Raw genomic sequence first — 15,009 nt, forward strand, 5'->3', positions numbered from 1 at the left:
TAAATGTTTATATCTCGGATATACGTGAATTTTTATGTAAAATTTAAGATCTGGAACTGGTTGAATTTCACATCACGTTAATTTGCTCATGCGTGAACCAGTACTGGTTTAAAGTGCCCTGCCAACTTGTACCTGGACTTGATATTTGTTTACTATACAAAGAAATGAAGCCCGGGCTGATTACATATACTTTGAAACTGTTCAGGTGCCATTTGAAATTTTTTAAAGAAAACTATTGATGTTTTAAGGTCTGTTTCCAATGTTGGTAAGCTGGTAAAGTGGAGCTACATGATTGGTAGATGATATTGTAAATAATTGTAGTTGAAATCTTTCCAAAACTTTTATAGCTGTATTAACTTTTTACTTAAATATTTAATGGTGCATCTAAAACATCCTACTCATGCACTGATATATTTTTTTATGGTAAAAGTACGCTGTAAATGTAGTGTAGGTAAATGTTCTAATTCTTAATATTTCTCTGGTATTTTTGAGATTTTTAATTGTTAATCCTTATATTAAATACTATTTTTAAAAATGGAAATTCTGCTATTATTTTTAGATTTTTACCTATTTAGTTATTTATTCTCCACTCTGGTTTTGGGGAGAGTACGTCATGTAAAGTGTAAGTCTTTAGGGATTACCATAAATTTTAATCAGTTTAATGTCGTGCATGATAAAAGCATTTTTTTAGGAGTGTGTGGGATTTGTCAGTGTTCGCCCTGATCAAGGTAAAAGCCGACATTCAAGTTTAATGTTTTTCATTTTTTCCTTTAATAACTGCAGGAAACTTTGCAATAGGGCATAGCCGATTCCCTTTTCTAGTGTCCTGTTTTCCTATGTTTCCCTTAATCACTCAAGGCAACTCTACAATAGAAAATAGCCCATTCCTTTTTACATTGCCCTGTTTTCAATTTGTTTTTCCTTAATCACTGCAGACAAAATAACATTAGGGCAAAGCTGATTTCTTTTTCTAGTATCCCGTTTTCCATTTTTTTACCTCAATCACTGAATGCAACTTTACAATAAAACATAGCCGATTCTTTTTTCTTGTACTCTGTTTTCAATTGCTTCTCTTAACTTTGCAGGCATCCTTAGAATATATAATAGCCAATTCCTTTTTTTTTGGCCGGTTTTTAATTGTTTTCCTTAACACTGCATGCTACTTTTCATTGGAGCATAGTCTATTTTTGTTTCTAGTATGTATTTTTTAATTGTCTGTTGCAATAACAAAATATTACTTTGTCAACAAAATGTCAAGACTAATTAAAAGAATTAAAAAAAAAATTATCTGTGAGCTGTCATAAAATTCTTCGGATTACACACCATATCCCAAAATTGAGAATATTACGACTTGCATCATGCATCGTTCTTATCATTTCGTCGTTCCAGGCAGCAGGGCTCAGGAAAATATAGAACATACATAATACTAGCTGTTTTGCCTCAATGAATATGTCCTTTTTAAGCTTTCATGGCCGCAGGTATTAATGTTCTATGGAAAGTTCAGAAGATCGTTAGTCATTTTGATTCTTATTATGTGATAAGCAAAGTTCTCTGAAATGATACATATGAAAAAAAAAATTTCGTTAAATTTGATGACTGGTGTTGCTCCTGGGAATAAAAAATGTTGTAAGATTTTTGCTGTTTTATTAAATATTTTTTTATTATCATATAATGATAATATGTGTGTGAACAAAAATAATTAGTCAATGTCCTTGTTTTTGAGTAAGTTAATTAATATTTACTAAAAATAAATATTATTGCAGAAGGTATGAGTGTAGTATCATCTGATTTGTTATTAAACAGAAACGTTATTATAGGTTCAGGCCACTTTTATAGAGCAATCTTTTGGATGAGCCTACACAAAACCAGACAACCTGCGTTCAAACATCAATATGGACGTATTGATATCGGTTTTTCATGGTTACCTTAAATCACTTGTACGTAAAGGCTACTTTTTTTATTGCTGTATGTCCCAATTACCTGGTTTGTTTTGTGTGATGCCGTTTCTAATTAAATTTCTGCCAAAGATAAGTTAAGACTATATTTTCAACAGAAATTTGCCCAAAACCATTCATTGTAGAATAGTGGCTTAAGCTTTTGCCACACTTATGCTGCCAAGAACACGGTAGGATTTTACTATGCCTGTTAGCATTACGACGACCTCTTTTAATGTGTGGAGTCAAAATAACGTCATGAGCAAGCGCGAAAACGAATGAAAAAAAAAAAATACAAACTGATGTTCAACTTGTTTTAATGAAATGCCAATTGAAACAAATTTTTTAAAGGTTTTTCGAATTAAAAGCTTAATTCGCAAATAATTAACAGGTAGAGGAAAAATCCCTATTGAATTTGAATACTCGCTCGGACTGGCGATGCATTACAGTGGCCCGGCAGGAAAGCACTTCAATTTTCTTTATTAATTTTTTTTTCCCACCCCTTCCCACGCGGCTCGTGTGCACGGCATGTGCCCCAGAATTTCAAGGGGGGTTGGGGGAAGGGTTTTTTTTTGTCACGTCCTTGGAGGGAAGGTGGGAGGGGGGTGTGGACGGACGGGAGGGACGCGTTTTTAATTTGGGGACCGTATTGTCGAGCCGCGCGCGCCTCGTGCAACCCTAAACCACCGCGGCAGCTGAACCGACTAACCAGCGCCCTCCGCCGAGGGGGTTTATGGTTGCTCGGTCGAGAGAGGGGGAGGAGAGGGGTGAAACACGAAGCTCGCTCGCAACCACCCACCTCGTTCCCGTTGCGAGTTGCCCTGCGCGGCGCGCTAATGTGCGGGAATTCTCGTGCTCCAGAGAGGCATTCCAGTTAGGTTGCTGCGAGATACCCGCCAGACAACAGCAACATTATATGTCCTGGAAATATTACATTATTAATCACTTCATTACGTTTTAGCAAAATTTATGTTTTTTTTTTCCATCTTAATTATTTAATTGCCTAAATGTTGAAAACATTTCGAAACCTCTCATGTTTGAAAAATTATTGTTAATTTCTTTCTAAATAAATATATCTGATAAACCTATTTATAAGAATAGAAAAATTAGTAAATTATATATATATACATTTATATATATAAGGCCCAAAACTTTACTCGTGATTAACGTGCTACATGTGTTAGCGTACAAGATGCGGTAGGATCAATGCAATAACAATGTTAAAAGATAATTGGAAAATAATTAATTTATTCAATTTAAAATGCAGATAAATATTTAACCGTGTAGTCCAGTGTAGCCTGCTTGTACTTATTAACGCTGCAATAAATGATATTTCAGTATTTTATCATATTTTATATTATGCAGGTGGGTAATTTGTAATAGTTGGTATATCTTGGAAGAAAACTCAATGAGTAATATAATATTTACGAATTGCATCTGTCAATGTTATTATGTTATTACATTTATGACAAATAATCTTTCAGAAACTATAAATGATTAACCTTTTTAAAAAATTCATTATTTTCAGTCGTGTTTAATAATTTATATAAATACATAAATATGTCATATTCATACTTATTTATACAACTGTTAAGTATATTTAAAAGAAATACTAACTTGTATAGCCGTTAGCATGGTGCGACTCTTGGAAAACGTTTTCTTTTGTTTTCGTTTCATGGTCCATACAAAACCATCGTCAACTCGAAATATATATATATGCATATATATACATATATACATATATATAGTGGTCAAAACAACTGTCGCATTTTTTCACAAATTACTTCCAAACTGGTAAATATAATTTAATAGTGGAAAATCTTGGCCAAGTTTGATAATAGGCAATATCGACCAAAGGGGTAGAAACGGGGAAGGTTTTTGAAAAACAGATAAATCGCTGTTACTCCCATAATATGGAAAATGTTACATCCGTTTCCACGTATTGTAACTCGTAGGAGTAATACCAAAATCTTTTGTCTGAATACGTTTTTTATGCGACCAACCATAACTGCAAAGGGTAGAATAAACAAGGATTGGAGGAGAAAAATATCACAAATCCCTTCCTAGGCACAAAATTAAATACGTTCGTATATTTTGTAAATCTTATAATTATTCTTTCTAAAACTTTTGTCTGAAAGGGTTGTTGCAACGGTTCGGAAGAGTGAGGGATAGAATAAAAAAAATAATTATAACCCCTTTAGTAGGCACACTATCAAAAACCTTTTAGATTGTATGTTTTTAATTTATAAATTATATTAAAAAATATTTTTACAATTATTTATTGATAATACAAACCGTTATTGCAAGAGGTTGAAAAATCCTGAGGATGGAATAAGAAAATAAATAAAACTCCCCTACCCAGTATTTTATTAATTCATTTTTATTTTTGTTTAAACATAGTCTAAATATTGACTAAAACTATTCTTAAATAATTTTTTTGTTTACCCAAAAATTTCTTCATGGGGTGAAAAAAACAAGGTTTAAAATTTAAAAAAAAAAAACCATAAGATTTTTAAAATAAATATACTATCATATCCATTATAATTTATTGCATGAATCCTAAACTTCATCTTAAACATTGGCTGAAACAATTTATTGTTTAAACAAATTATTTCGGTTAAAACATGGGTTGTAATTTTAAAAACAATTATATTACCCTAGTATCAATTTCGTTTTAATTTATTTTAATCTATCTTAATAATACCTTAAAACTTTGCCCAAAGAAAAATTTTATACGACCACGTTATAAGTGCAAGGTTGAAAAATAGTTTTGAAGGTGAAAATATTAAATAATTACCTTAGTTGGCATAATATGTAGTTCGTTCTAAGCTATTCATGGCTGGATGCATTAAGCTAAAAATATTCGTAAAATATTTTCTGCATGGAAAATGAGCAAAATAGTTAATCGATAATTTTGTAATATTGAAGAACATGAATATGTTATTTACATTATGTTCTAAAATTTTTCCTGAAGTTTATAAAAGTTTCTAAAATAATTCCAGAGTAAAAATGTTCTTCGAATTCAACCTACGCCCGTAGGCTGTGCCGAAAGGGATTTGTATATTTGTACCATTTGCATTCAGCTGCATTAAGTTGCAGTCTGTCATTAATACAAATAAAATTGTATTTTTCAGGTAAAAATATTATGTTTATAATAATATACGCTCAGCTGGTTAACAAAAAGTATATATCATTAACGCTTGTTATATATTTTTATTTATTCAAATGCAAATATATATGTTTAAAAAAAATTTGTAGCTATTTGTCATAAACGTTAACGTAAAAAGACATTTTAAATATGGGATATTCAGTTTTATTTAATTTAATTTTTCGTTAATATAAGACGTAATACCGTACCTTACGGTTCGACTTGAGAGTATAATGTAATATTTGAAAATACATTTTTTCTGCTTATTATGTATTAATTGGAAGTGGTAAAAAACATATTTTGAAGAATAGTTCATTTAAAAATTGTGTAACATTATCGAAAATTAAATGAAGCGTTTTGTAACCGTGGATGTAACACGTCACGCTTCTGACATAAAAAGGGAAGGCCAACTGCTGTCTTGCCGATCCAACAGCTGCCTCACGAAGCGCCTGGGCAGTGTGTCAACACACCGCAGTGACTCACTGCATACATGCAAGATGAGACGCTATAACGCTGCTTCGCTGAGGATAAATATTACTTGGCTAACCCATACCGAACCCGCATTGGAAAATTAACCAATTTTATATATGTAGGGCACCAGCTCTGTGACCGAACGTACAAAAACGATTGCGAAAAAAATTTAACGCAAACTAAGTGAAAAAGGCTCGGGTCGTTTAAGTACACGCGTAAACCTCGAAGGTAAAGACTAATTATTAATATTTTTAATTTTAATTTTCCTGAGGAGAAACAACATAATTTATTTACTTTTAGTGATGTTCTGTAAAATTTGTGGTATTTTTATTTCAAAATTTAAGAACTTTCTTTTGTAACCTGAAACAGCAGGATTGACCTAAACTTTTTTATATTGTAATTAAAGCCTTTTTTTCCAGTAATGTGGGCGATCATTGCAGAAATGTATGTGACATTTGCCTCAATTCACAAATGTTAAATAAACAATAGTAAAACTGGGAATATCGAATTATGTAAAAACAAAAAAAATTACAAAACAGTATTTTTTTCTTAAATTTGAAATTACATTATGAAAGAAAAACCAATTTATACCTCCTAAATGAAAATGTACTGAACTAAATTAATTTGGAATCAGTGTTTTATTTCAGTTTTCACAACACAGAATGTCCTGAAAAACCTGGCATTAGACGCCAACCTGGTCGCGATGCTTCGCTTCTCGTCTCCTCGCTGGCAGTGGGCGCCAACCTGGTGCGGCGCTTCACTTCTCGTCTCCTCGCTGGCAGTGGGCGCCAACCTGTTCGCGCCGCTTCGCTTCTCGTCTCCTCGCTGGCAGTGGGCGCCAACCTGGTGCGGCGCTTCGCTTCTCGTCTCTTCGCTGGCAGTGGGCGCCAACCTGTTCGCGCCGCTTTGCTTCTCGTCTCCTCGCTGGCAATGGGCGCCAACCTGGTGCGGCGCTTCACTTCTCGTCTCCTCGCTGGCAGTGGGCGCCAACCTGTTCGCGCCGCTTCGCTTCTCGTCTCCTCGCTGGCAGTGGGCGCCAACCTGGTGCGGCGCTTCGCTTCTCGTCTCCTCGCTGGCAGTGGGCGCCAACCTGGTGTGGCGCTTCGCTTCTCGTCTCTTCGCTGGCAGTGGGCGCCAACCTGGTGCGGCGCTTCGCTTCTCGTCTCCTCGCTGGCAGTGGGCGCCAACCTGTTTGCGCCGCTTCGCTTCTCGTCTCCTCGCTGGCAGTGGGCGCCAACCTGGTGCGGCGATTCGCTTCTCGTCTCCTCGCTGGCAGTGGGCGCCAACCTGGTGCGGCGCTTCGCTTCTCGTCTCCTCGCTGGCAGTGGGCGCCAACCTGGTGCGGCGCTTCGCTTCTCGTCTCCTCGCTGGCAGTGGGCGCCAACCTGGTGCGGCGCTTCGCTTCTCGTCTCCTCGCTGGCAGTGGTCGCAAATCTGGTGCGGCGCTTCGCTTCTCGCCTCCTCGCTGGCAGTGGGCGCCAACCTGGTGCGGCGCCTCGCTTCTCGTCTCCTCGCTGGCAGTGGGCGCCAACCTGTTCGCGCCGCTTCGCTTCTCGTCTCCTCGCTGGCAGTGGGCGCCAACCTGGTGCGGCGATTCGCTTCTCGTCTCCTCGCTGGCAGTGGGCGCCAACCTGTTCGCGCCGCTTCGCTTCTCGTCTCCTCGCTGGCAGTGGGCGCCAACCTGGTGCGGCGATTCGCTTCTCGTCTCCTCGCTGGCAGTGGGCGCCAACCTGGTGCGGCGCTTCGCTTCTCGTCTCCTCGCTGGCAGTGGGCGCCAACCTGGTGCGGCGCTTCGCTTCTCGTCTCCTCGCTGGCAGTGGGCGCCAACCTGGTGCGGCGCTTCGCTTCTCGTCTCCTCGCTGGCAGTGGGCGCCAACCTGGTGCGGCGCTTCGCTTCTCGTCTCCTCGCTGGCAGTGGGCGCCAACCTGTTCGCGCCGCTTCGCTTCTCGTCTCCTCGCTGGCAGTGGGCGCCAACCTGGTGCGGCGATTCGCTTCTCGTCTCCTCGCTGGCAGTGGGCGCCAACCTGGTGCGGCGTTTCGCTTCTCGTCTCCTCGCTGGCAGTGGTCGCAAATCTGGTGCGGCGCTTCGCTTCTCGTCTCCTCGCTGGCAGTGGGCGCCAACCTGTTCGCGCCGCTTTGCTTCTCGTCTCCTCGCTGGCAGTGGGCGCCAACCTGGTGCGGCGCTTCACTTCTCGTTTCCTCGCTGGCAGTGGGCACCAACCTGGTGCGGCGCTTCGCTTCTCGTCTCCTCGCTGGCAGTGGTCGCAAACCTGGTGCGGCGCTTCGCTTCTCGTCTCCTCGCTGGCAGTGGTCGCAAACCTCGTGCGGCGCTTCGCTTCTGGTCTCCTCGCTGGCAGTGGGCGCCAACCTGGTGCGGCGCTTCGCTTCTCGTCTCCTCGCTGGCAGTGGGCGCCAACCTTGTTGCGTCGCTTCGCTTCTCGTCTTCTCGCTTAGCTTCACTACTTACTCTCATATTTATTGTTATACTAGTAGTAGACATGTCCCTGAAAGACACTTACACAATCATAGTTCACGCAAGGTGCTAGAATTTTATCACTTAGCTGGTCTCACAATTTTGTTGCATAAATATAATGTGCTTATACAATATCCACAATCTGCCTTTCGGTAGTTAACAAGTTCGTATGTTCCAAAGGCCAATAAACGCTCTACAGAATTAATTATTGTAGCAGTAATGCATAGTCGTGCTGCGGTGACTCTCGATACTTTAAATAATATATTTCTACTACAAGTGAAACGTTTTTGCTTGCAAAATCAGCATTTTTGTTGACTGGTATATTTTTGAAAAGTTTTTATTTTACTTTTAACTGACTGAGTATAATCGGTTACTTTTCTGTGAATTAAAGCTATTGGCATTCTGATAAATGTCGTTCCTGTTATCATACTGTTATAAATTTTTAAGAAAAACAATTTTGTACCTTTACAAATAACTGTGAACGAATGATGAACTTTTGATAATAGTTTTACACACTTATCTAAAGATGACATATAAATGAATTATTTTAAATTATTCCAAAGCCGGTGTTTCTTGTAAGAATAATCGCTAGCTGTTTTCAGACCTGTACCGGAGTGAGTTGGCACCACTGGGTCGGGCCTCGCTGGGGAGTGAGTTAGTGCTATTTCGTGCGTCAGGCTGAACGGCTGCGAAGGTCTGTCGCATGCTCCCCTAATGAGTTTAACCCTCGCCTGTTGGGGAAAATGAGAAAGGGAAAGGGTAGACGAATCACGAAGAGACAGGGATCACGTGACTGCCATCGGTGCCTGGTTAATTTGCGGCTGTTTTCCTCCGCGACACGGCCTCCGACGAGAGAGGGTTATGTTTTTATTACAGTTCACAGAAGGTTAGGGAAACATGTAACATTGGTCGTGGAGTCTGCAAGGCAACCAGTAGGTACACTGTAAATCTTCCCTATTATAATTGTATAATACATAATATGAATAGCTGTATGTATTTTGGGTGACATATGAAAGTAATTCTTATTGATTTATGAACATTTCTTGTTACAAATTATCCAAAGATCAACAGCAAACAAAGGGTATGTATATTTATTTTAATTCTTTAAAGATTGACCTACACGGTTTATCTAGGACTATTAACAAGACCTCCAAAAATACTTGTAGTCTTCGGCAGAAGGCATCTTCCTAAAACACAAGTGTTTATCCTGATCGAAACGGAACACAACTCACAGGTCTCAATCCAGGGTAGTTTTTACGAAGTTTTCTTAAACTACAGGACTTATATTTGAATTGGATATGCATTCTTTGTTGAACAGTCCATAATCGTTGCTATAAAGACTTTGTTGAAAAGTCCATAAATGAACTGCTTTTTCAGTGTATGAGAGACTTGAACGACATCCAATTTCAAACTGTTGTCGACAAACTACGTAAATTGTAGGTGAAATGAATGTAATATTTAGATGAAATTAAATTTTGGTGTATCATATGAAAAAAATAAATTTTTGTGGTGGGTTAAGTATTGGTAAAATAAATATTTTTGAATTATTAAAGCACGTAATAATGCCTGTTGTTTGGATGATCAGCGAGTTGATCTACTATTAGCATTCATCATTCATTTCAACGTGGATATCGTTGCGGTACAACCACTAGTAAAATAATTGGTTTTCTGTACAGTCGGTTTACGGACGATAGTTTAACGTGACAACGTCATAACAAAACATTGATGAAATGATTGATCCAGAAGAAAAGGAAATATCATATTCGGCCTGAGACTGAGCCGTAATAGGTTTTTGCAACCAAACCAATTAGGCATTAAAAATATTATATTCTTTGAGGAAGAATTTTTTTTAACTTTTCTATCTTTTGTATGATAAAATCTACCTCTGCATACTTTTATGAATAAAATTGAATAATTTTTATTGAATTATCACTATTTTGTATGAATACAAAGGAGTGAAATTAAATGTACAATTTAATTAATAAATTTACTTTTATTTGCATTCATTAATTCAAATATATTTATTACATTTGAAATGTTGCGTGCGCCGTATTTATTTTTACAAGTACAAAAAAAATCTTTTTTTAAGCTGCCAGGATTTGAGCCCATTATCTTTGGATTGTAGTCAGCTATGTTAACCGCGCGGCCACGAGGCCATACTAAAATTGTAGTTTCAGATAATATATATATAAATTTTGTTCACGGTAGGGGAATAATATTATTTCGTTTTTATAACACGATTTTATAACAAATACGCATCCTAATTACACCAAACTTATTTATAATGTGTTACAATATTTTTTAAAACATTGTGCAAAAGATCCCGGGTGTAATTTGAATTATTATGTGTAACTGCCAAACACCACTGTTGGTTCAAAACGTATTTGAATATTCAACATTACTTTTAAATAACCGTACCGATTGTGCTCAAAATCGGTGGACGATCGTTAAATTACATAATATTAATAATTCAAACGACGAAAATATGATTGAAAAGTCAAATCGATGGTTATTCCAATCGAGTGGAAGAGAGATGCCACGCATGCGTACAATGAGCATGAAGAGATGCCACGCATGCGTACAATGCGCAAACAGGACACATCCGTAGTGGGACATCCGTAGTGGGACACTTTTTCGTGCGTGCAGCCGGCGTTCATCGATTTATTAGACGTTGTCACGTCAAAAAGCTTTGAAAACGAAATTAAATACTTTGAAATAAAATGTTTATGGTTAGAATCATAGATAAGTAATAGACGCTCAGGTGGACTTTGAACTTGTCTAACCTTAAGATTCTTTGCCAATTAAGTGCATTATACATTGCCGCGTAATGACTTAACATGAGTTTCATTACCTGTAGAAATTCTCACTGTAGTATTCTAGGGTTTCCCGAATTTGTTACAAGGAAGCGTTTTTTTAAATACCATTACATGGGCATTGATCCGTTTTGAAAATTATTTTTGTATTGTTTTTGTAGGGCGTAACGAAACATGCAACATTTATATAATCCAAGATGTCAAACGTAACGAAAAATGCAACAGTGGTTTTTAAGTAATACTTTATTGAATTTTTATTATTCAATTTGATTGATTAATTTCTATTAATGATTTTTTTTAAATTTTTCCCAAATTTCTAACATAATTTTACGGATTTTCAAGATAGCGGACATGACGTCTTACTAGATGACGATATATATCTTGACATAAGTGGTGGGATGTCAGTCTGCCAGCAGCCACCACGGGGTAGAGATCGGTCGCCATATTTTTTTGCCCTCACCGGGTTCGAACCGAGGACTCCGAGCTCCATGTCGAATAAGTATGTTTTTTTAATATTTGTTGTTAAGATTTTATTAATTGAAATTTTTATAAATTTAAAAAAAAATTGCATTAAAATCGGATAATAAATAATGATTTTCAAGATAGCGGCCGCAATGGAAATTGCAACGGTTACGTCATAATTCTAGATGACTCTAGAGGCGCATTGGAGGCTGAAGACATGTATGCTTAAGCCTCTTTTAGGATTTTGTGTTCTTTCTAAGGCAAAAGAATTTTGAGTTTTTTTTCGCAATACTAATGTTTGAATTTTTGAGGAAGAAAACGAGAAATTTTTCCTTAAAATGGGAATTTTTGAGTCATTTTGATTCATTTTTGAGGAATTTTGAGGAATGTTTGAGTCCAAGATGGCCGCCGTGACGTCAGAGCAATCGGTCAATGACCCGGCTCCAGCACCACAACCCTGAACCCTGGCACTGGTCCGGCCTATAGATACTACTGTAGATCAACAGTGAAAGAGACTTGCCGTGAGAAGTAACACATACGCGCTGGCGCTCCGCGGGGACAAGACGTCACGTGGCGTCCAGAGCTAAATTAAATATTTTCGGCTTCGCGCATCGCGGGAAATTTTCCGCTCAAGCGATTTCCGGATTTGCTGCGGCTGGGTTTTGACGGGGAAGAGAAGGGGAATGGGAAGAATATATAAGAGGAATAAAAGTCGGCTTGGGAGGAGTCTTTTTAAGGTTGGAAAAGTATATGGGAGGAGGGAGGGGGTAAAATAGCAATTTCTCTTGGTAGACGGCGTAGCGACAAACGAGACGAAATTCGAGTTTAAATGAACCGAAGTACAAATACTATAAGCTTCGTTTACTGCCAGCGACACACGCGAAGAAAGAAGAAAGAAGGGAGTGAGGGCGTGGAAAAGATAGGGAAATTGTAGGGAAGGAGAAGGAAATCTCTTTTTTATGACAGTAATAACAATAAAATTAATGTGCCCGGGACAGACCGAAGTCGCTGCTCGGGAAAGAGGGTGGTTTGCGCACGACTTACCATAGCGGCGTCACGTGATTAATTCGTTCTCGTCTGTCCTCTCTCCCCTTCTGCGACCAATCCCTTACCCCCCTTCTCTGGCGGACGACCGCGGAAGGCCATCCGGCGATGACGTGTCGAGTGGTCTGACCGTGACGTCATTAGGGCAGCAAGTCCGCCGAGCGAAGGGAGGAAGTAACAACTGAGATATATATAACGCTTGCCAAGAGTTGGCGTAGTGAGAAAGGGGTGAGTGATTGCACAGCCCTCAGCTAGACTGATAATAACCAATGTTAAGTAAAGGGGTTGGGAAGGAATGTTGACGACATATAGCTATGTGTCTGCGAATTTCGCTCGTAATTGAATGTCTTCTCGGAAGAAAATTCTCTAGTTTTAACATGATAAACGTATGCAGCCAGAAAGTTCTGAATAATATTAGTCTATAAACCATTAGGTTTCACAAATTAGGAATAGTGTTGGGATTTCGTATTCTTGCACCTACTTGTTACATTAGTACACCGGCGTACATAATTACTGAATGAACCATATTATAGAGAATAAATGTAATTACGTCCGTTTTAAAGTAGGAAATTGGCAATTATTTCTTTTGACTTAGCACATAATCGAAATCAAAGTTATTACAAAGGGAAAAAACTAAATATACGAGACAAGGTAATTTTGGAAGGAATCTACAAAGGGCTAACTAACTCAGATAATTAGTCATGGATATACGATGGTCATTCTTTAAGTGAAGAACGTTTGTTTCTATAGATATTTCTATTCAAAATAATTCAACAAAACTTGTTTTACTACACTCACGATACCTTAGTTATTTTTATAAGTAGTCGTTATTAGAATATAAACATTTTTCTTAGAGTATCACCAGCTTTTCAATGCCGTCTGCGTACTCAGTAATCGCAGTTGTTGAGCCAATCATTAAAATCCTCTTTCAGATCGTTGTCAATTCCATAGTGGTTCCCAGCTTAAAATTAAAAAAATTAATCTCTTCAGTTGTAAGAAAATATGATAATCCCTTGGAGTTAAGTCCAAGCTACAATGTTAAACATTTTCACCTTCAATTTGCGAAGAACGCTGGTTACAAATTATCCAGGGATCTTAGTAATTTTATGTCTATCTTTGAGAATTTTCGGACACAAAGTTTATTTCCTTTATCATGATTCCAAAATAATATTCTTGGAACATGAGCAAAACACGAAATAACTGGGTATGTCTACATAAAAAACACACTTTATTTTTCCATGCGAGTGTTTACTTTGTTTAAAATAAGAAATACACCATAAGAACAAACATGGTGTAGTTTCTACGAAGATGTAGTTATCTTGAATTGTGAAGAACTCTTAGTTTATTTGAGTTAAATTCTTCGTTGAAAAGTCCGTATTTTTTCTGTAATTTCAAGCAGTTTATGATCAGAATGAATTCATTATGAATATCCGTTCGTTTACCGTTAAACATAATGCACCATTTTCGAAATGATGCTTAATTTATCACGTTAACATAAACCTCGGTTACATTACTGTAAATTTATATAGGGTGGACTTATTTTTTTTTTCGCATTTAAAAAGCGTGTTACACTGCGAACCTCAAACTTGGCGGGATCTTTATTTTTGTCACACATTCCAAGGTCACACTATAAGAAGGAGGAAACGACCGTTTTGGCTCTCTGTTACCGTCAGACTGGCGAAGGAATGTCGCTGTGCCAGATAAAGGCAACCGTCGTGACACAGACGGCATGTAAGAGATTCCACGCGGAATGATAGCAAAGGTAATATCATCCATCGCCGTTTTATTGCGTGGACACAAATTGAAACGGATTTTTAACAAACTATGAGAAGGCTTTATTCTGGCTGATGGCACGGCGGTGATATCATAATGGATATGTTATTCTCGGTAATGGCCCACTGAATGGTTTAACCATTCTATAAGGCAGATTGGAACAACTAAGGCCAAAATTTTCCAAAGTCATGATATCATGCTTGGAAAGTAAAAAATTGGTTGTCTGTAAAGTCGGTTTACGGACGATAGTTTAACGTGACAACGTCATAACAAAACATTGGTAAAATGATTGCATACTTTTATAAAAAAAAATTTAATCATTTTTTTTAAATAATAAAAGAATAAATACTTGAAATTATACTAGTAATCAGATTTTTAAAATGCAAGAATAATTAACCTTTATTGCCGAAATTGTTGTTGTAATAAGCAATGAAAACCACATTAACTTTTCACTTCACTTTATAAACAGTCGACGAAACAGTTCACGTGTAGATGACTTGTAATTAATTTTAAAAACTGGCGTTTAGCTATAAAGTTTAAATATAATTATGAAAAATTTTTCGTATGAATAAACTGTAATCAAATATCTATCATCAATTAAATGAATCACCATAATTTTTTAGTCCATTGTAACATAACCTATTATTACTGCACTCGCCGACCGCGTAACGGGACACAGCGTAACGGAACAATGAGCGTAATGGGACATAGTGTAACGGGACACTTTTTAGTGCGTGCAGCCGGCGTTCATCGATTTATTAGACGTTGTCACGTCAAAAAATATCAAAGCAGTGCTCCTAGAATACCCTCACGGGTTCAGCTCTAGAAGAGAGGAGGTGGTGAGGTTAGGCCGGGCTTTGCCCGTAATAACATGGCGAATGAATGGGCAG

This window comes from Bacillus rossius (assembly GCF_032445375.1).
Source record: "Bacillus rossius redtenbacheri isolate Brsri chromosome 4 unlocalized genomic scaffold, Brsri_v3 Brsri_v3_scf4_1, whole genome shotgun sequence".
Taxonomy (NCBI): Eukaryota; Metazoa; Arthropoda; class Insecta; order Phasmatodea; family Bacillidae; genus Bacillus; species Bacillus rossius.